The sequence below is a fragment of the Balaenoptera ricei genome, chromosome 7 (assembly GCF_028023285.1).
Source record: "Balaenoptera ricei isolate mBalRic1 chromosome 7, mBalRic1.hap2, whole genome shotgun sequence".
NCBI lineage: Eukaryota > Metazoa > Chordata > Mammalia > Artiodactyla > Balaenopteridae > Balaenoptera > Balaenoptera ricei.
In genome coordinates this window covers 19,482,950-19,502,634 of record NC_082645.1, presented here as the reverse complement: position 1 = coordinate 19,502,634, position 19,685 = coordinate 19,482,950, and positions in this window count along the sequence as shown.

The window sequence follows — 19,685 nt, the reverse complement described above, 5'->3', positions numbered from 1 at the left end:
CCTCAAGCAGGAAGTCGAGGTGAGATCCAACCTGAGCAAAGAGCACAATTCCTCACTTTACACTGGCAGGCCCTTGGAATATGCAGTGCCAACTCGGTTTTCCTCAGGCCTTCACTCGGTTAAGGATCTTGCCACATGTAGAAGCCTGTGCAATAAAACTTGTTTAGCCAAGGGCCCAGTGTGTCGCGATGGTCTCCCTTGGCCGTTCCAATTCTGCAAGTACTTAGGTTGGGTGTTAACTAGGTTAGGTGGCCCTGCTTAGAAAACCAGCGTTTCCCCCTTTGGAAATCTGGATACTCGTGGCCTCGGAGTTGTTTCCGAATCCCTAAATATGCCCAGCTTCTACTCACTGCAGGCACACCTGGGGAGGAAACCAGTATGTTCCCCAGACAAACAGGGTGCTTGCGCATTCAGAGGGGAGCGAATCTGTGGCCCACGTTCGTTCTGGGAAATCGCAAGGTGACCGCTAGCATCCGCGAACAAAAGCAGTCTTATCCCCTTTCGAAAGCTGGATTCTTGCGGCCTAGAACCTGTGTGCAAAAGTGTGGAATTGCCCAGCTCCTATTCACTGCAGGCACGCTTGCGAGGGAAACGAGTATTTTGCCCAGAGAAATCAGGTGCTTTCAATTCTTAGGGGGAGCTAATCCCACAGCCCTCGTTCGTTCTGGGAAACCACAAGACGACCACTAGTCTCATCGTAAGGACCAATCTTTCCCCCTGGCAAGCTCTGCGTGCAGCAGTTTCCATGAGGTCTTGGTCGTGGTTCAGCTTCAATGGAACACGAGTAGACCTTTCAGGTCTCCTAGGGCTCTGGCATCCGCACCGTTGCCCGTGTAAATACACTGAGTACCCCAACAGTCCTCTCTGCATGCTGATCAACAGACAGCCTTGTAGGCCCTTCGGAACACTTCTTGGCATGCAGAATCCAGGGCGACACACTGCTCCCTTCCTTGGAGAACCAGGTTGACACAGCTTACAAATACCTCGGGAATATATTCCCAGCCGGTCTAATGGGCTGGGCAACTTTGACTCAGTGCAGAAGAGTGACGTGCCATGAGAGACACCCTCTGCCCAGCGTTCCTTCTGGGAACTCATAGCTGCCGGCCCTCTACATCATGCAGGAATTGGATGTGACATCCAACCTGGTCACAGACCACAATTCACCACATTACACTGGTAGGCCTCTGGAAGAGGCAGTGCCAAAAAGGCCTTCCTCAGGCCTTCTATTGGTTAGGGAACTTGCGACACTTAGACACCTGCTCATTAAAATTGATTCAGCAAAGGGCCCTGTGTGTCGCGTGTGTCTGCCTTCGCACCTCAAAGACTGCCGGTACTTAGGTTGCCTGTTAACTAGCATAGGAGGCCCTGCGTAGAAAAGCAGTCTCTTCCCGTTTGGAAAGCTGCATCCTTGCGGCAACAGAGCTGTGTTCAAAATCCTGAAAAGGCCCAGCGTCTATTCAGTGCAGCAACGCCTCGGGAGGAAAACACTAATTTCCACAGAGGAACTGGGTGCTTGCAATCCTTGTGGGGAGCTAATCCTGCCACCCTCGTTCTTTCGGGGAAATCGCAAGGTGACCACTAGGCTCCCCGTAAGTTCCCCTTTTGCCAACGGGCATGTTGGGCATACAGCAGTTTCCATGAAGTGTTCGTCGTTGTGCTGCATACATGCAACTCGAGGATGCCTTTCAGGACGCAATGGGCTCTCGCGTCCGCACTGTGTCCCGTGCAACTACACTGAGTACGCCAAGTCTCCTCTCTGCCTGCTGAGCAACAGACAGCCGTGTAGGCCCTTTGGAACACTTCTTGGCCTGCAGAGTCCAACGCGACACACTGTTCTCTTCCTTCGAAACCTAGGTTGCCATAGCTTGCAAAGAGCACTGGAACACAGTGCCTACACGGTCTCATGTGCTGGGCCACTTGGACTCAGTTAGGAATAGTGACTTACACCGAGAGAAACCTTCTCCTCCGCCTTCCTTCTGGGAACTCATACCTCCCCGCCCTCTACCTCAAGCAGGAAGTCGAGGTGAGATCCAACCTGAGCAAAGAGCACAATTCCTCACGTTACACTGGCAGGCCCTTGGAATATGCAGTGCCAACTCGGTTTTCCTCAGGCCTTCACTCGGTTAAGGATCTTGCCACACGTAGAAGCCTGTGCAATAAAACTTGTTTAGCCAAGGGCCCAGTGTGTCGCGATGGTCTCCCTTGGCCGTTCCAATTCTGCAAGTACTTAGGTGGGGTGTTAACTATTTTAGGTGGCCCTGCTTAGAAAACCAGCGTTTCCCCCTTTGGAAATCTGGATACTCGTGGCCTCGGAGTTGTTTCCGAATCCCTAAATATGCCCAGCTTCTACTCACTGCAGGCACACCTGGGGAGGAAACCAGTATGTTCCCCAGACAAACAGGGTGCTTGCGCATTCAGAGGGGAGCGAATCTGTGGCCCACGTTCGTTCTGGGAAATCGCAAGGTGACCGCTAGCATCCGCGAACAAAAGCAGTCTTATCCCCTTTCGAAAGCTGGATTCTTGCGGCCTAGAACCTGTGTGCAAAAGCGTGGAATTGCCCAGCTCCTATTCACTGCAGGCACGCTTGCGAGGGAAACGAGTATTTTGCCCAGAGAAATCAGGTGCTTTCAATTCTTAGGGGGAGCTAATCCCACAGCCCTCGTTCGTTCTGGGAAACCACAAGACGACCACTAGTCTCATCGTAAGGACCAATCTTTCCCCCTGGCAAGCTCTGCGTGCAGCAGTTTCCATGAGGTCTTGGTCGTGGTTCAGCTTCAATGGAACACGAGTAGACCTTTCAGGTCTCCTAGGGCTCTGGCATCCGCACCGTTGCCCGTGTAAATACACTGAGTACCCCAAGTGTCCTCTCTGCATGCTGATCAACAGACAGCCTTGTAGGCCCTTCGGAACACTTCTTGGCATGCAGAATCCAGGGCGACACACTGCTCCCTTCCTTGGAGAACCAGGTTGACACAGCTTACAAATACCTCGGGAATATATTCCCAGCCGGTCTAATGGGCTGGGCAACTTTGACTCAGTGCAGAAGAGTGACGTGCCATGAGAGACACCCTCTGCCCAGCGTTCCTTCTGGGAACTCATAGCTGCCGGCCCTCTACATCATGCAGGAATTGGATGTGACATCCAACCTGGTCAAAGACCACAATTCACCACATTACACTGGTAGGCCTCTGGAAGAGGCAGTGCCAAAAAGGCCTTCCTCAGGCCTTCTATTGGTTAGGGAACTTGCGACACTTAGACACCTGCTCATTAAAATTGATTCAGCAAAGGGCCCTGTGTGTCGCGTGTGTCTGCCTTCGCACCTCAAAGACTGCCGGTACTTAGGTTGCCTGTTAACTAGCATAGGAGGCCCTGCGTAGAAAAGCAGTCTCTTCCCGTTTGGAAAGCTGCATCCTTGCGGCAACAGAGCTGTGTTCAAAATCCTGAAAAGGCCCAGCGTCTATTCAGTGCAGCAACGCCTTGGGAGGAAAACACTAATTTCCACAGAGGAACTGGGTGCTTGCAATCCTTGTGGGGAGCTAATCCTGCCACCCTCGTTCTTTCGGGGAAACCGCAAGGTGACCACTAGGCTCCCCGTAAGTTCCCCTTTTGCCAACGGGCATGTTGGGCATACAGCAGTCTCCATGAAGTGTTCGTCGTTGTGCTGCATACATGCAACTCGAGGATGCCTTTCAGGACGCAATGGGCTCTCGCGTCCGCACTGTGTCCCGTGCAACTACACTGAGTACGCCAAGTCTCCTCTCTGCCTGCTGAGCAACAGACAGCCGTGTAGGCCCTTCGGAACACTTCTTGGCCTGCAGAGTCCAACGCGACACACTGTTCTCTTCCTTCGAAACCTAGGTTGCCATAGCTTGCAAAGAGCACTGGAACACAGTCCTACACGGTCTCATGTGCTGGGCCACTTGGACTCAGTTAGGAATAGTGACTTACACCGAGAGAAACCTTCTCCTCCGCCTTCCTTCTGGGAACTCATACCTCCCCGCCCTCTACCTCAAGCAGGAAGTCGAGGTGAGATCCAACCTGAGCAAAGAGCACAATTCCTCACGTTACACTGGCAGGCCCTTGGAATATGCAGTGCCAACTCGGTTTTCCTCAGGCCTTCACTCGGTTAAGGATCTTGCCACACGTAGAAGCCTGTGCAATAAAACTTGTTTAGCCAAGGGCCCAGTGTGTCGCGATGGTCTCCCTTGGCCGTTCCAATTCTGCAAGTACTTAGGTGGGGTGTTAACTAGGTTAGGTGGCCCTGCTTAGAAAACCAGCGTTTCCCCCTTTGGAAATCTGGATACTCGTGGCCTCGGAGTTGTTTCCGAATCCCTAAATATGCCCAGCTTCTACTCACTGCAGGCACACCTGGGGAGGAAACCAGTATGTTCCCCAGACAAACAGGGTGCTTGCGCATTCAGAGGGGAGCGAATCTGTGGCCCACGTTCGTTCTGGGAAATCGCAAGGTGACCGCTAGCATCCGCGAACAAAAGCAGTCTTATCCCCTTTCGAAAGCTGGATTCTTGCGGCCTAGAACCTGTGTGCAAAAGTGTGGAATTGCCCAGCTCCTATTCACTGCAGGCACGCTTGCGAGGGAAACGAGTATTTTGCCCAGAGAAATCAGGTGCTTTCAATTCTTAGGGGGAGCTAATCCCACAGCCCTCGTTCGTTCTGGGAAACCACAAGACGACCACTAGTCTCATCGTAAGGACCAATCTTTCCCCCTGGCAAGCTCTGCGTGCAGCAGTTTCCATGAGGTCTTGGTCGTGGTTCAGCTTCAATGGAACACGAGTAGACCTTTCAGGTCTCCTAGGGCTCTGGCATCCGCACCGTTGCCCGTGTAAATACACTGAGTACCCCAAGAGTCCTCTCTGCATGCTGATCAACAGACAGCCTTGTAGGCCCTTCGGAACACTTCTTGGCATGCAGAATCCAGGGCGACACACTGCTCCCTTCCTTGGAGAACCAGGTTGACACAGCTTACAAATACCTCGGGAATATATTCCCAGCCGGTCTAATGGGCTGGGCAACTTTGACTCAGTGCAGAAGAGTGACGTGCCATGAGAGACACCCTCTGCCCAGCGTTCCTTCTGGGAACTCATAGCTGCCGGCCCTCTACATCATGCAGGAATTGGATGTGACATCCAACCTGGTCACAGACCACAATTCACCACATTACACTGGTAGGCCTCTGGAAGAGGCAGTGCCAAAAAGGCCTTCCTCAGGCCTTCTATTGGTTAGGGAACTTGCGACACTTAGACACCTGCTCATTAAAATTGATTCAGCAAAGGGCCCTGTGTGTCGCGTGTGTCTGCCTTCGCACCTCAAAGACTGCCGGTACTTAGGTTGCCTGTTAACTAGCATAGGAGGCCCTGCGTAGAAAAGCAGTCTCTTCCCGTTTGGAAAGCTGCATCCTTGCGGCAACAGAGCTGTGTTCAAAATCCTGAAAAGGCCCAGCGTCTATTCAGTGCAGCAACGCCTCGGGAGGAAAACACTAATTTCCACAGAGGAACTGGGTGCTTGCAATCCTTGTGGGGAGCTAATCCTGCCACCCTCGTTCTTTCGGGGAAATCGCAAGGTGACCACTAGGCTCCCCGTAAGTTCCCCTTTTGCCAACGGGCATGTTGGGCATACAGCAGTTTCCATGAAGTGTTCGTCGTTGTGCTGCATACATGCAACTCGAGGATGCCTTTCAGGACGCAATGGGCTCTCGCGTCCGCACTGTGTCCCGTGCAACTACACTGAGTACGCCAAGTCTCCTCTCTGCCTGCTGAGCAACAGACAGCCGTGTAGGCCCTTCGGAACACTTCTTGGCCTGCAGAGTCCAACGCGACACACTGTTCTCTTCCTTCGAAACCTAGGTTGCCATAGCTTGCAAAGAGCACTGGAACACAGTGCCTACACGGTCTCATGTGCTGGGCCACTTGGACTCAGTTAGGAATAGTGACTTACACCGAGAGAAACCTTCTCCTCCGCCTTCCTTCTGGGAACTCATACCTCCCCGCCCTCTACCTCAAGCAGGAAGTCGAGGTGAGATCCAACCTGAGCAAAGAGCACAATTCCGCACGTTACACTGGCAGGCCCTTGGAATATGCAGTGCCAACTCGGTTTTCCTCAGGCCTTCACTCGGTTAAGGATCTTGCCACACGTAGAAGCCTGTGCAATAAAACTTGTTTAGCCAAGGGCCCAGTGTGTCGCGATGGTCTCCCTTGGCCGTTCCAATTCTGCAAGTACTTAGGTTGGGTGTTAACTAGGTTAGGTGGCCCTGCTTAGAAAACCAGCGTTTCCCCCTTTGGAAATCTGGATACTCGTGGCCTCGGAGTTGTTTCCGAATCCCTAAATATGCCCAGCTTCTACTCACTGCAGGCACACCTGGGGAGGAAACCAGTATGTTCCCCAGACAAACAGGGTGCTGGCGCATTCAGAGGGGAGAGAATCTGTGGCCCACGTTCGTTCTGGGAAATCGCAAGGTGACCGCTAGCATCCGCGAACAAAAGCAGTCTTATCCCCTTTCGAAAGCTGGATTCTTGCGGCCTAGAACCTGTGTGCAAAAGCGTGGAATTGCCCAGCTCCTATTCACTGCAGGCACGCTTGCGAGGGAAACGAGTATTTTGCCCAGAGAAATCAGGTGCTTTCAATTCTTAGGGGGAGCTAATCCCACAGCCCTCGTTCGTTCTGGGAAACCACAAGACGACCACTAGTCTCATCGTAAGGACCAATCTTTCCCCCTGGCAAGCTCTGCGTGCAGCAGTTTCCATGAGGTCTTGGTCGTGGTTCAGCTTCAATGGAACACGAGTAGACCTTTCAGGTCTCCTAGGGCTCTGGCATCCGCACCGTTGCCCGTGTAAATACACTGAGTACCCCAAGTGTCCTCTCTGCATGCTGATCAACAGACAGCCTTGTAGGCCCTTCGGAACACTTCTTGGCATGCAGAATCCAGGGCGACACACTGCTCCCTTCCTTGGAGAACCAGGTTGACACAGCTTACAAATACCTCGGGAATATATTCCCAGCCGGTCTAATGGGCTGGGCAACTTTGACTCAGTGCAGAAGAGTGACGTGCCATGAGAGACACCCTCTGCCCAGCGTTCCTTCTGGGAACTCATAGCTGCCGGCCCTCTACATCATGCAGGAATTGGATGTGACATCCAACCTGGTCAAAGACCACAATTCACCACATTACACTGGTAGGCCTCTGGAAGAGGCAGTGCCAAAAAGGCCTTCCTCAGGCCTTCTATTGGTTAGGGAACTTGCGACACTTAGACACCTGCTCATTAAAATTGATTCAGCAAAGGGCCCTGTGTGTCGCGTGTGTCTGCCTTCGCACCTCAAAGACTGCCGGTACTTAGGTTGCCTGTTAACTAGCATAGGAGGCCCTGCGTAGAAAAGCAGTCTCTTCCCGTTTGGAAAGCTGCATCCTTGCGGCAACAGAGCTGTGTTCAAAACCCTGAAAAGGCCCAGCGTCTATTCAGTGCAGCAACGCCTTGGGAGGAAAACACTAATTTCCACAGAGGAACTGGGTGCTTGCAATCCTTGTGGGGAGCTAATCCTGCCACCCTCGTTCTTTCGGGGAAACCGCAAGGTGACCACTAGGCTCCCCGTAAGTTCCCCTTTTGCCAACGGGCATGTTGGGCATACAGCAGTCTCCATGAAGTGTTCGTCGTTGTGCTGCATACATGCAACTCGAGGATGCCTTTCAGGACGCAATGGGCTCTCGCGTCCGCACTGTGTCCCGTGCAACTACACTGAGTACGCCAAGTCTCCTCTCTGCCTGCTGAGCAACAGACAGCCGTGTAGGCCCTTCGGAACACTTCTTGGCCTGCAGAGTCCAACGCGACACACTGTTCTCTTCCTTCGAAACCTAGGTTGCCATAGCTTGCAAAGAGCACTGGAACACAGTGCCTACACGGTCTCATGTGCTGGGCCACTTGGACTCAGTTAGGAATAGTGACTTACACCGAGAGAAACCTTCTCCTCCGCCTTCCTTCTGGGAACTCATACCTCCCCGCCCTCTACCTCAAGCAGGAAGTCGAGGTGAGATCCAACCTGAGCAAAGAGCACAATTCCTCACGTTACACTGGCAGGCCCTTGGAATATGCAGTGCCAACTCGGTTTTCCTCAGGCCTTCACTCGGTTAAGGATCTTGCCACACGTAGAAGCCTGTGCAATAAAACTTGTTTAGCCAAGGGCCCAGTGTGTCGCGATGGTCTCCCTTGGCCGTTCCAATTCTGCAAGTACTTAGGTTGGGTGTTAACTAGGTTAGGTGGCCCTGCTTAGAAAACCAGCGTTTCCCCCTTTGGAAATCTGGATACTCGTGGCCTCGGAGTTGTTTCCGAATCCCTAAATATGCCCAGCTTCTACTCACTGCAGGCACACCTGGGGAGGAAACCAGTATGTTCCCCAGACAAACAGGGTGCTTGCGCATTCAGAGGGGAGCGAATCTGTGGCCCACGTTCGTTCTGGGAAATCGCAAGGTGGCCGCTAGCATCCGCGAACAAAAGCAGTCTTATCCCCTTTCGAAAGCTGGATTCTTGCGGCCTAGAACCTGTGTGCAAAAGTGTGGAATTGCCCAGCTCCTATTCACTGCAGGCACGCTTGCGAGGGAAACGAGTATTTTGCCCAGAGAAATCAGGTGCTTTCAATTCTTAGGGGGAGCTAATCCCACAGCCCTCGTTCGTTCTGGGAAACCACAAGACGACCACTAGTCTCATCGTAAGGACCAATCTTTCCCCCTGGCAAGCTCTGCGTGCAGCAGTTTCCATGAGGTCTTGGTCGTGGTTCAGCTTCAATGGAACACGAGTAGACCTTTCAGGTCTCCTAGGGCTCTGGCATCCGCACCGTTGCCCGTGTAAATACACTGAGTACCCCAAGTGTCCTCTCTGCATGCTGATCAACAGACAGCCTTGTAGGCCCTTCGGAACACTTCTTGGCATGCAGAATCCAGGGCGACACACTGCTCCCTTCCTTGGAGAACCAGGTTGACACAGCTTACAAATACCTCGGGAATATATTCCCAGCCGGTCTAATGGGCTGGGCAACTTTGACTCAGTGCAGAAGAGTGACGTGCCATGAGAGACACCCTCTGCCCAGCGTTCCTTCTGGGAACTCATAGCTGCCGGCCCTCTACATCATGCAGGAATTGGATGTGACATCCAACCTGGTCACAGACCACAATTCACCACATTACACTGGTAGGCCTCTGGAAGAGGCAGTGCCAAAAAGGCCTTCCTCAGGCCTTCTATTGGTTAGGGAACTTGCGACACTTAGACACCTGCTCATTAAAATTGATTCAGCAAAGGGCCCTGTGTGTCGCGTGTGTCTGCCTTCGCACCTCAAAGACTGCCGGTACTTATGTTGCCTGTTAACTAGCATAGGAGGCCCTGCGTAGAAAAGCAGTCTCTTCCCGTTTGGAAAGCTGCATCCTTGCGGCAACAGAGCTGTGTTCAAAATCCTGAAAAGGCCCAGCGTCTATTCAGTGCAGCAACGCCTCGGGAGGAAAACACTAATTTCCACAGAGGAACTGGGTGCTTGCAATCCTTGTGGGGAGCTAATCCTGCCACCCTCGTTCTTTCGGGGAAATCGCAAGGTGACCACTAGGCTCCCCGTAAGTTCCCCTTTTGCCAACGGGCATGTTGGGCATACAGCAGTTTCCATGAAGTGTTCGTCGTTGTGCTGCATACATGCAACTCGAGGATGCCTTTCAGGACGCAATGGGCTCTCGCGTCCGCACTGTGTCCCGTGCAACTACACTGAGTACGCCAAGTCTCCTCTCTGCCTGCTGAGCAACAGACAGCCGTGTAGGCCCTTCGGAACACTTCTTGGCCTGCAGAGTCCAACGCGACACACTGTTCTCTTCCTTCGAAACCTAGGTTGCCATAGCTTGCAAAGAGCACTGGAACACAGTGCCTACACGGTCTCATGTGCTGGGCCACTTGGACTCAGTTAGGAATAGTGACTTACACCGAGAGAAACCTTCTCCTCCGCCTTCCTTCTGGGAACTCATACCTCCCCGCCCTCTACCTCAAGCAGGAAGTCGAGGTGAGATCCAACCTGAGCAAAGAGCACAATTCCTCACGTTACACTGGCAGGCCCTTGGAATATGCAGTGCCAACTCGGTTTTCCTCAGGCCTTCACTCGGTTAAGGATCTTGCCACACGTAGAAGCCTGTGCAATAAAACTTGTTTAGCCAAGGGCCCAGTGTGTCGCGATGGTCTCCCTTGGCCGTTCCAATTCTGCAAGTACTTAGGTTGGGTGTTAACTAGGTTAGGTGGCCCTGCTTAGAAAACCAGCGTTTCCCCCTTTGGAAATCTGGATACTCGTGGCCTCGGAGTTGTTTCCGAATCCCTAAATATGCCCAGCTTCTACTCACTGCAGGCACACCTGGGGAGGAAACCAGTATGTTCCCCAGACAAACAGGGTGCTTGCGCATTCAGAGGGGAGCGAATCTGTGGCCCACGTTCGTTCTGGGAAATCGCAAGGTGACCGCTAGCATCCGCGAACAAAAGCAGTCTTATCCCCTTTCGAAAGCTGGATTCTTGCGGCCTAGAACCTGTGTGCAAAAGTGTGGAATTGCCCAGCTCCTATTCACTGCAGGCACGCTTGCGAGGGAAACGAGTATTTTGCCCAGAGAAATCAGGTGCTTTCAATTCTTAGGGGGAGCTAATCCCACAGCCCTCGTTCGTTCTGGGAAACCACAAGACGACCACTAGTCTCATCGTAAGGACCAATCTTTCCCCCTGGCAAGCTCTGCGTGCAGCAGTTTCCATGAGGTCTTGGTCGTGGTTCAGCTTCAATGGAACACGAGTAGACCTTTCAGGTCTCCTAGGGCTCTGGCATCCGCACCGTTGCCCGTGTAAATACACTGAGTACCCCAAGTGTCCTCTCTGCATGCTGATCAACAGACAGCCTTGTAGGCCCTTCGGAACACTTCTTGGCATGCAGAATCCAGGGCGACACACTGCTCCCTTCCTTGGAGAACCAGGTTGACACAGCTTACAAATACCTCGGGAATATATTCCCAGCCGGTCTAATGGGCTGGGCAACTTTGACTCAGTGCAGAAGAGTGACGTGCCATGAGAGACACCCTCTGCCCAGCGTTCCTTCTGGGAACTCATAGCTGCCGGCCCTCTACATCATGCAGGAATTGGATGTGACATCCAACCTGGTCAAAGACCACAATTCACCACATTACACTGGTAGGCCTCTGGAAGAGGCAGTGCCAAAAAGGCCTTCCTCAGGCCTTCTATTGGTTAGGGAACTTGCGACACTTAGACACCTGCTCATTAAAATTGATTCAGCAAAGGGCCCTGTGTGTCGCGTGTGTCTGCCTTCGCACCTCAAAGACTGCCGGTACTTAGGTTGCCTGTTAACTAGCATAGGAGGCCCTGCGTAGAAAAGCAGTCTCTTCCCGTTTGGAAAGCTGCATCCTTGCGGCAACAGAGCTGTGTTCAAAACCCTGAAAAGGCCCAGCGTCTATTCAGTGCAGCAACGCCTTGGGAGGAAAACACTAATTTCCACAGAGGAACTGGGTGCTTGCAATCCTTGTGGGGAGCTAATCCTGCCACCCTCGTTCTTTCGGGGAAACCGCAAGGTGACCACTAGGCTCCCCGTAAGTTCCCCTTTTGCCAACGGGCATGTTGGGCATACAGCAGTCTCCATGAAGTGTTCGTCGTTGTGCTGCATACATGCAACTCGAGGATGCCTTTCAGGACGCAATGGGCTCTCGCGTCCGCACTGTGTCCCGTGCAACTACACTGAGTACGCCAAGTCTCCTCTCTGCCTGCTGAGCAACAGACAGCCGTGTAGGCCCTTCGGAACACTTCTTGGCCTGCAGAGTCCAACGCGACACACTGTTCTCTTCCTTCGAAACCTAGGTTGCCATAGCTTGCAAAGAGCACTGGAACACAGTCCTACACGGTCTCATGTGCTGGGCCACTTGGACTCAGTTAGGAATAGTGACTTACACCGAGAGAAACCTTCTCCTCCGCCTTCCTTCTGGGAACTCATACCTCCCCGCCCTCTACCTCAAGCAGGAAGTCGAGGTGAGATCCAACCTGAGCAAAGAGCACAATTCCTCACGTTACACTGGCAGGCCCTTGGAATATGCAGTGCCAACTCGGTTTTCCTCAGGCCTTCACTCGGTTAAGGATCTTGCCACACGTAGAAGCCTGTGCAATAAAACTTGTTTAGCCAAGGGCCCAGTGTGTCGCGATGGTCTCCCTTGGCCGTTCCAATTCTGCAAGTACTTAGGTTGGGTGTTAACTAGGTTAGGTGGCCCTGCTTAGAAAACCAGCGTTTCCCCCTTTGGAAATCTGGATACTCGTGGCCTCGGAGTTGTTTCCGAATCCCTAAATATGCCCAGCTTCTACTCACTGCAGGCACACCTGGGGAGGAAACCAGTATGTTCCCCAGACAAACAGGGTGCTTGCGCATTCAGAGGGGAGCGAATCTGTGGCCCACGTTCGTTCTGGGAAATCGCAAGGTGACCGCTAGCATCCGCGAACAAAAGCAGTCTTATCCCCTTTCGAAAGCTGGATTCTTGCGGCCTAGAACCTGTGTGCAAAAGTGTGGAATTGCCCAGCTCCTATTCACTGCAGGCACGCTTGCGAGGGAAACGAGTATTTTGCCCAGAGAAATCAGGTGCTTTCAATTCTTAGGGGGAGCTAATCCCACAGCCCTCGTTCGTTCTGGGAAACCACAAGACGACCACTAGTCTCATCGTAAGGACCAATCTTTCCCCCTGGCAAGCTCTGCGTGCAGCAGTTTCCATGAGGTCTTGGTCGTGGTTCAGCTTCAATGGAACACGAGTAGACCTTTCAGGTCTCCTAGGGCTCTGGCATCCGCACCGTTGCCCGTGTAAATACACTGAGTACCCCAAGTGTCCTCTCTGCATGCTGATCAACAGACAGCCTTGTAGGCCCTTCGGAACACTTCTTGGCATGCAGAATCCAGGGCGACACACTGCTCCCTTCCTTGGAGAACCAGGTTGACACAGCTTACAAATACCTCGGGAATATATTCCCAGCCGGTCTAATGGGCTGGGCAACTTTGACTCAGTGCAGAAGAGTGACGTGCCATGAGAGACACCCTCTGCCCAGCGTTCCTTCTGGGAACTCATAGCTGCCGGCCCTCTACATCATGCAGGAATTGGATGTGACATCCAACCTGGTCACAGACCACAATTCACCACATTACACTGGTAGGCCTCTGGAAGAGGCAGTGCCAAAAAGGCCTTCCTCAGGCCTTCTATTGGTTAGGGAACTTGCGACACTTAGACACCTGCTCATTAAAATTGATTCAGCAAAGGGCCCTGTGTGTCGCGTGTGTCTGCCTTCGCACCTCAAAGACTGCCGGTACTTATGTTGCCTGTTAACTAGCATAGGAGGCCCTGCGTAGAAAAGCAGTCTCTTCCCGTTTGGAAAGCTGCATCCTTGCGGCAACAGAGCTGTGTTCAAAATCCTGAAAAGGCCCAGCCTCTATTCAGTGCAGCAACGCCTCGGGAGGAAAACACTAATTTCCACAGAGGAACTGGGTGCTTGCAATCCTTGTGGGGAGCTAATCCTGCCACCCTCGTTCTTTCGGGGAAATCGCAAGGTGACCACTAGGCTCCCCGTAAGTTCCCCTTTTGCCAACGGGCATGTTGGGCATACAGCAGTTTCCATGAAGTGTTCGTCGTTGTGCTGCATACATGCAACTCGAGGATGCCTTTCAGGACGCAATGGGCTCTCGCGTCCGCACTGTGTCCCGTGCAACTACACTGAGTACGCCAAGTCTCCTCTCTGCCTGCTGAGCAACAGACAGCCGTGTAGGCCCTTCGGAACACTTCTTGGCCTGCAGAGTCCAACGCGACACACTGTTCTCTTCCTTCGAAACCTAGGTTGCCATAGCTTGCAAAGAGCACTGGAACACAGTGCCTACACGGTCTCATGTGCTGGGCCACTTGGACTCAGTTAGGAATAGTGACTTACACCGAGAGAAACCTTCTCCTCCGCCTTCCTTCTGGGAACTCATACCTCCCCGCCCTCTACCTCAAGCAGGAAGTCGAGGTGAGATCCAACCTGAGCAAAGAGCACAATTCCTCACGTTACACTGGCAGGCCCTTGGAATATGCAGTGCCAACTCGGTTTTCCTCAGGCCTTCACTCGGTTAAGGATCTTGCCACACGTAGAAGCCTGTGCAATAAAACTTGTTTAGCCAAGGGCCCAGTGTGTCGCGATGGTCTCCCTTGGCCGTTCCAATTCTGCAAGTACTTAGGTTGGGTGTTAACTAGGTTAGGTGGCCCTGCTTAGAAAACCAGCGTTTCCCCCTTTGGAAATCTGGATACTCGTGGCCTCGGAGTTGTTTCCGAATCCCTAAATATGCCCAGCTTCTACTCACTGCAGGCACACCTGGGGAGGAAACCAGTATGTTCCCCAGACAAACAGGGTGCTTGCGCATTCAGAGGGGAGCGAATCTGTGGCCCACGTTCGTTCTGGGAAATCGCAAGGTGACCGCTAGCATCCGCGAACAAAAGCAGTCTTATCCCCTTTCGAAAGCTGGATTCTTGCGGCCTAGAACCTGTGTGCAAAAGTGTGGAATTGCCCAGCTCCTATTCACTGCAGGCACGCTTGCGAGGGAAACGAGTATTTTGCCCAGAGAAATCAGGTGCTTTCAATTCTTAGGGGGAGCTAATCCCACAGCCCTCGTTCGTTCTGGGAAACCACAAGACGACCACTAGTCTCATCGTAAGGACCAATCTTTCCCCCTGGCAAGCTCTGCGTGCAGCAGTTTCCATGAGGTCTTGGTCGTGGTTCAGCTTCAATGGAACACGAGTAGACCTTTCAGGTCTCCTAGGGCTCTGGCATCCGCACCGTTGCCCGTGTAAATACACTGAGTACCCCAAGTGTCCTCTCTGCATGCTGATCAACAGACAGCCTTGTAGGCCCTTCGGAACACTTCTTGGCATGCAGAATCCAGGGCGACACACTGCTCCCTTCCTTGGAGAACCAGGTTGACACAGCTTACAAATACCTCGGGAATATATTCCCAGCCGGTCTAATGGGCTGGGCAACTTTGACTCAGTGCAGAAGAGTGACGTGCCATGAGAGACACCCTCTGCCCAGCGTTCCTTCTGGGAACTCATAGCTGCCGGCCCTCTACATCATGCAGGAATTGGATGTGACATCCAACCTGGTCAAAGACCACAATTCACCACATTACACTGGTAGGCCTCTGGAAGAGGCAGTGCCAAAAAGGCCTTCCTCAGGCCTTCTATTGGTTAGGGAACTTGCGACACTTAGACACCTGCTCATTAAAATTGATTCAGCAAAGGGCCCTGTGTGTCGCGTGTGTCTGCCTTCGCACCTCAAAGACTGCCGGTACTTAGGTTGCCTGTTAACTAGCATAGGAGGCCCTGCGTAGAAAAGCAGTCTCTTCCCGTTTGGAAAGCTGCATCCTTGCGGCAACAGAGCTGTGTTCAAAACCCTGAAAAGGCCCAGCGTCTATTCAGTGCAGCAACGCCTTGGGAGGAAAACACTAATTTCCACAGAGGAACTGGGTGCTTGCAATCCTTGTGGGGAGCTAATCCTGCCACCCTCGTTCTTTCGGGGAAACCGCAAGGTGACCACTAGGCTCCCCGTAAGTTCCCCTTTTGCCAACGGGCATGTTGGGCATACAGCAGTCTCCATGAAGTGTTCGTCGTTGTGCTGCATACATGCAACTCGAGGATGCCTTTCAGGACGCAATGGGCTCTCGCGTCCGCACTGTGTCCCGTGCAACTACACTGAGTACGCCAAGTCTCCTCTCTGCCTGCTGAGCAACAGACAGCCGTGTAGGCCCTTCGGAACACTTCTTGGCCTGCAGAGTCCAACGCGACACACTGTTCTCTTCCTTCGAAACCTAGGTTGCCATAGCTTGCAAAGAGCACTGGAACACAGTCCTACACGGTCTCATGTGCTGGGCCACTTGGACTCAGTTAGGAATAGTGACTTACACCGAGAGAAACCTTCTCCTCCGCCTTCCTTCTGGGAACTCATACCTCCCCGCCCTCTACCTCAAGCAGGAAGTTGAGGTGAGATCCAACCTGAGCAAAGAGCACAATTCCTCACGTTACACTGGCAGGCCCTTGGAATATGCAGTGCCAACTCGGTTTTCCTCAGGCCTTCACTCGGTTAAGGATCTTGCCACACGTAGAAGCCTGTGCAATAAAACTTGTTTAGCCAAGGGCCCAGTGTGTCGCGATGGTCTCCCTTGGCCGTTCCAATTCTGCAAGTACTTAGGTTGGGTGTTAACTAGGTTAGGTGGCCCTGCTTAGAAAACCAGCGTTTCCCCCTTTGGAAATCTGGATACTCGTGGCCTCGGAGTTGTTTCCGAATCCCTAAATATGCCCAGCTTCTACTCACTGCAGGCACACCTGGGGAGGAAACCAGTATGTTCCCCAGACAAACAGGGTGCTTGCGCATTCAGAGGGGAGCGAATCTGTGGCCCACGTTCGTTCTGGGAAATCGCAAGGTGACCGCTAGCATCCGCGAACAAAAGCAGTCTTATCCCCTTTCGAAAGCTGGATTCTTGCGGCCTAGAACCTGTGTGCAAAAGTGTGGAATTGCCCAGCTCCTATTCACTGCAGGCACGCTTGCGAGGGAAACGAGTATTTTGCACAGAGAAATCAGGTGCTTTCAATTCTTAGGGGGAGCTAATCCCACAGCCCTCGTTCGTTCTGGGAAACCACAAGACGACCACTAGTCTCATCGTAAGGACCAATCTTTCCCCCTGGCAAGCTCTGCGTGCAGCAGTTTCCATGAGGTCTTGGTCGTGGTTCAGCTTCAATGGAACACGAGTAGACCTTTCAGGTCTCCTAGGGCTCTGGCATCCGCACCGTTGCCCGTGTAAATACACTGAGTACCCCAAGTGTCCTCTCTGCATGCTGATCAACAGACAGCCTTGTAGGCCCTTCGGAACACTTCTTGGCATGCAGAATCCAGGGCGACACACTGCTCCCTTCCTTGGAGAACCAGGTTGACACAGCTTACAAATACCTCGGGAATATATTCCCAGCCGGTCTAATGGGCTGGGCAACTTTGACTCAGTGCAGAAGAGTGACGTGCCATGAGAGACACCCTCTGCCCAGCGTTCCTTCTGGGAACTCATAGCTGCCGGCCCTCTACATCATGCAGGAATTGGATGTGACATCCAACCTGGTCAAAGACCACAATTCACCACATTACACTGGTAGGCCTCTGGAAGAGGCAGTGCCAAAAAGGCCTTCCTCAGGCCTTCTATTGGTTAGGGAACTTGCGACACTTAGACACCTGCTCATTAAAATTGATTCAGCAAAGGGCCCTGTGTGTCGCGTGTGTCTGCCTTCGCACCTCAAAGACTGCCGGTACTTAGGTTGCCTGTTAACTAGCATAGGAGGCCCTGCGTAGAAAAGCAGTCTCTTCCCGTTTGGAAAGCTGCATCCTTGCGGCAACAGAGCTGTGTTCAAAACCCTGAAAAGGCCCAGCGTCTATTCAGTGCAGCAACGCCTTGGGAGGAAAACACTAATTTCCACAGAGGAACTGGGTGCTTGCAATCCTTGTGGGGAGCTAATCCTGCCACCCTCGTTCTTTCGGGGAAACCGCAAGGTGACCACTAGGCTCCCCGTAAGTTCCCCTTTTGCCAACGGGCATGTTGGGCATACAGCAGTCTCCATGAAGTGTTCGTCGTTGTGCTGCATACATGCAACTCGAGGATGCCTTTCAGGACGCAATGGGCTCTCGCGTCCGCACTGTGTCCCGTGCAACTACACTGAGTACGCCAAGTCTCCTCTCTGCCTGCTGAGCAACAGACAGCCGTGTAGGCCCTTCGGAACACTTCTTGGCCTGCAGAGTCCAACGCGACACACTGTTCTCTTCCTTCGAAACCTAGGTTGCCATAGCTTGCAAAGAGCACTGGAACACAGTCCTACACGGTCTCATGTGCTGGGCCACTTGGACTCAGTTAGGAATAGTGACTTACACCGAGAGAAACCTTCTCCTCCGCCTTCCTTCTGGGAACTCATACCTCCCCGCCCTCTACCTCAAGCAGGAAGTCGAGGTGAGATCCAACCTGAGCAAAGAGCACAATTCCTCACGTTACACTGGCAGGCCCTTGGAATATGCAGTGCCAACTCGGTTTTCCTCAGGCCTTCACTCGGTTAAGGATCTTGCCACATGTAGAAGCCTGTGCAATAAAACTTGTTTAGCCAAGGGCCCAGTGTGTCGCGATGGTCTCCCTTGGCCGTTCCAATTCTGCAAGTACTTAGGTTGGGTGTTAACTAGGTTAGGTGGCCCTGCTTAGAAAACCAGCGTTTCCCCCTTTGGAAATCTGGATACTCGTGGCCTCGGAGTTGTTTCCGAATCCCTAAATATGCCCAGCTTCTACTCACTGCAGGCACACCTGGGGAGGAAACCAGTATGTTCCCCAGACAAACAGGGTGCTTGCGCATTCAGAGGGGAGCGAATCTGTGGCCCACGTTCGTTCTGGGAAATCGCAAGGTGACCGCTAGCATCCGCGAACAAAAGCAGTCTTATCCCCTTTCGAAAGCTGGATTCTTGCGGCCTAGAACCTGTGTGCAAAAGTGTGGAATTGCCCAGCTCCTATTCACTGCAGGCACGCTTGCGAGGGAAACGAGTATTTTGCCCAGAGAAATCAGGTGCTTTCAATTCTTAGGGGGAGCTAATCCCACAGCCCTCGTTCGTTCTGGGAAACCACAAGACGACCACTAGTCTCATCGTAAGGACCAATCTTTCCCCCTGGCAAGCTCTGCGTGCAGCAGTTTCCATGAGGTCTTGGTCGTGGTTCAGCTTCAATGGAACACGAGTAGACCTTTCAGGTCTCCTAGGGCTCTGGCATCCGCACCGTTGCCCGTGTAAATACACTGAGTACCCCAAGTGTCCTCTCTGCATGCTGATCAACAGACAGCCTTGTAGGCCCTTCGGAACACTTCTTGGCATGCAGAATCCAGGGCGACACACTGCTCCCTTCCTTGGAGAACCAGGTTGACACAGCTTACAAATACCTCGGGAATATATTCCCAGCCGGTCTAATGGGCTGGGCAACTTTGACTCAGTGCAGAAGAGTGACGTGCCATGAGAGACACCCTCTGCCCAGCGTTCCTTCTGGGAACTCATAGCTGCCGGCCCTCTACATCATGCAGGAATTGGATGTGACATCCAACCTGGTCAAAGACCACAATTCACCACATTACACTGGTAGGCCTCTGGAAGAGGCAGTGCCAAAAAGGCCTTCCTCAGGCCTTCTATTGGTTAGGGAACTTGCGACACTTAGACACCTGCTCATTAAAATTGATTCAGCAAAGGGCCCTGTGTGTCGCGTGTGTCTGCCTTCGCACCTCAAAGACTGCCGGTACTTAGGTTGCCTGTTAACTAGCATAGGAGGCCCTGCGTAGAAAAGCAGTCTCTTCCCGTTTGGAAAGCTGCATCCTTGCGGCAACAGAGCTGTGTTCAAAACCCTGAAAAGGCCCAGCGTCTATTCAGTGCAGCAACGCCTTGGGAGGAAAACACTAATTTCCACAGAGGAACTGGGTGCTTGCAATCCTTGTGGGGAGCTAATCCTGCCACCCTCGTTCTTTCGGGGAAACCGCAAGGTGACCACTAGGCTCCCCGTAAGTTCCCCTTTTGCCAACGGGCATGTTGGGCATACAGCAGTCTCCATGAAGTGTTCGTCGT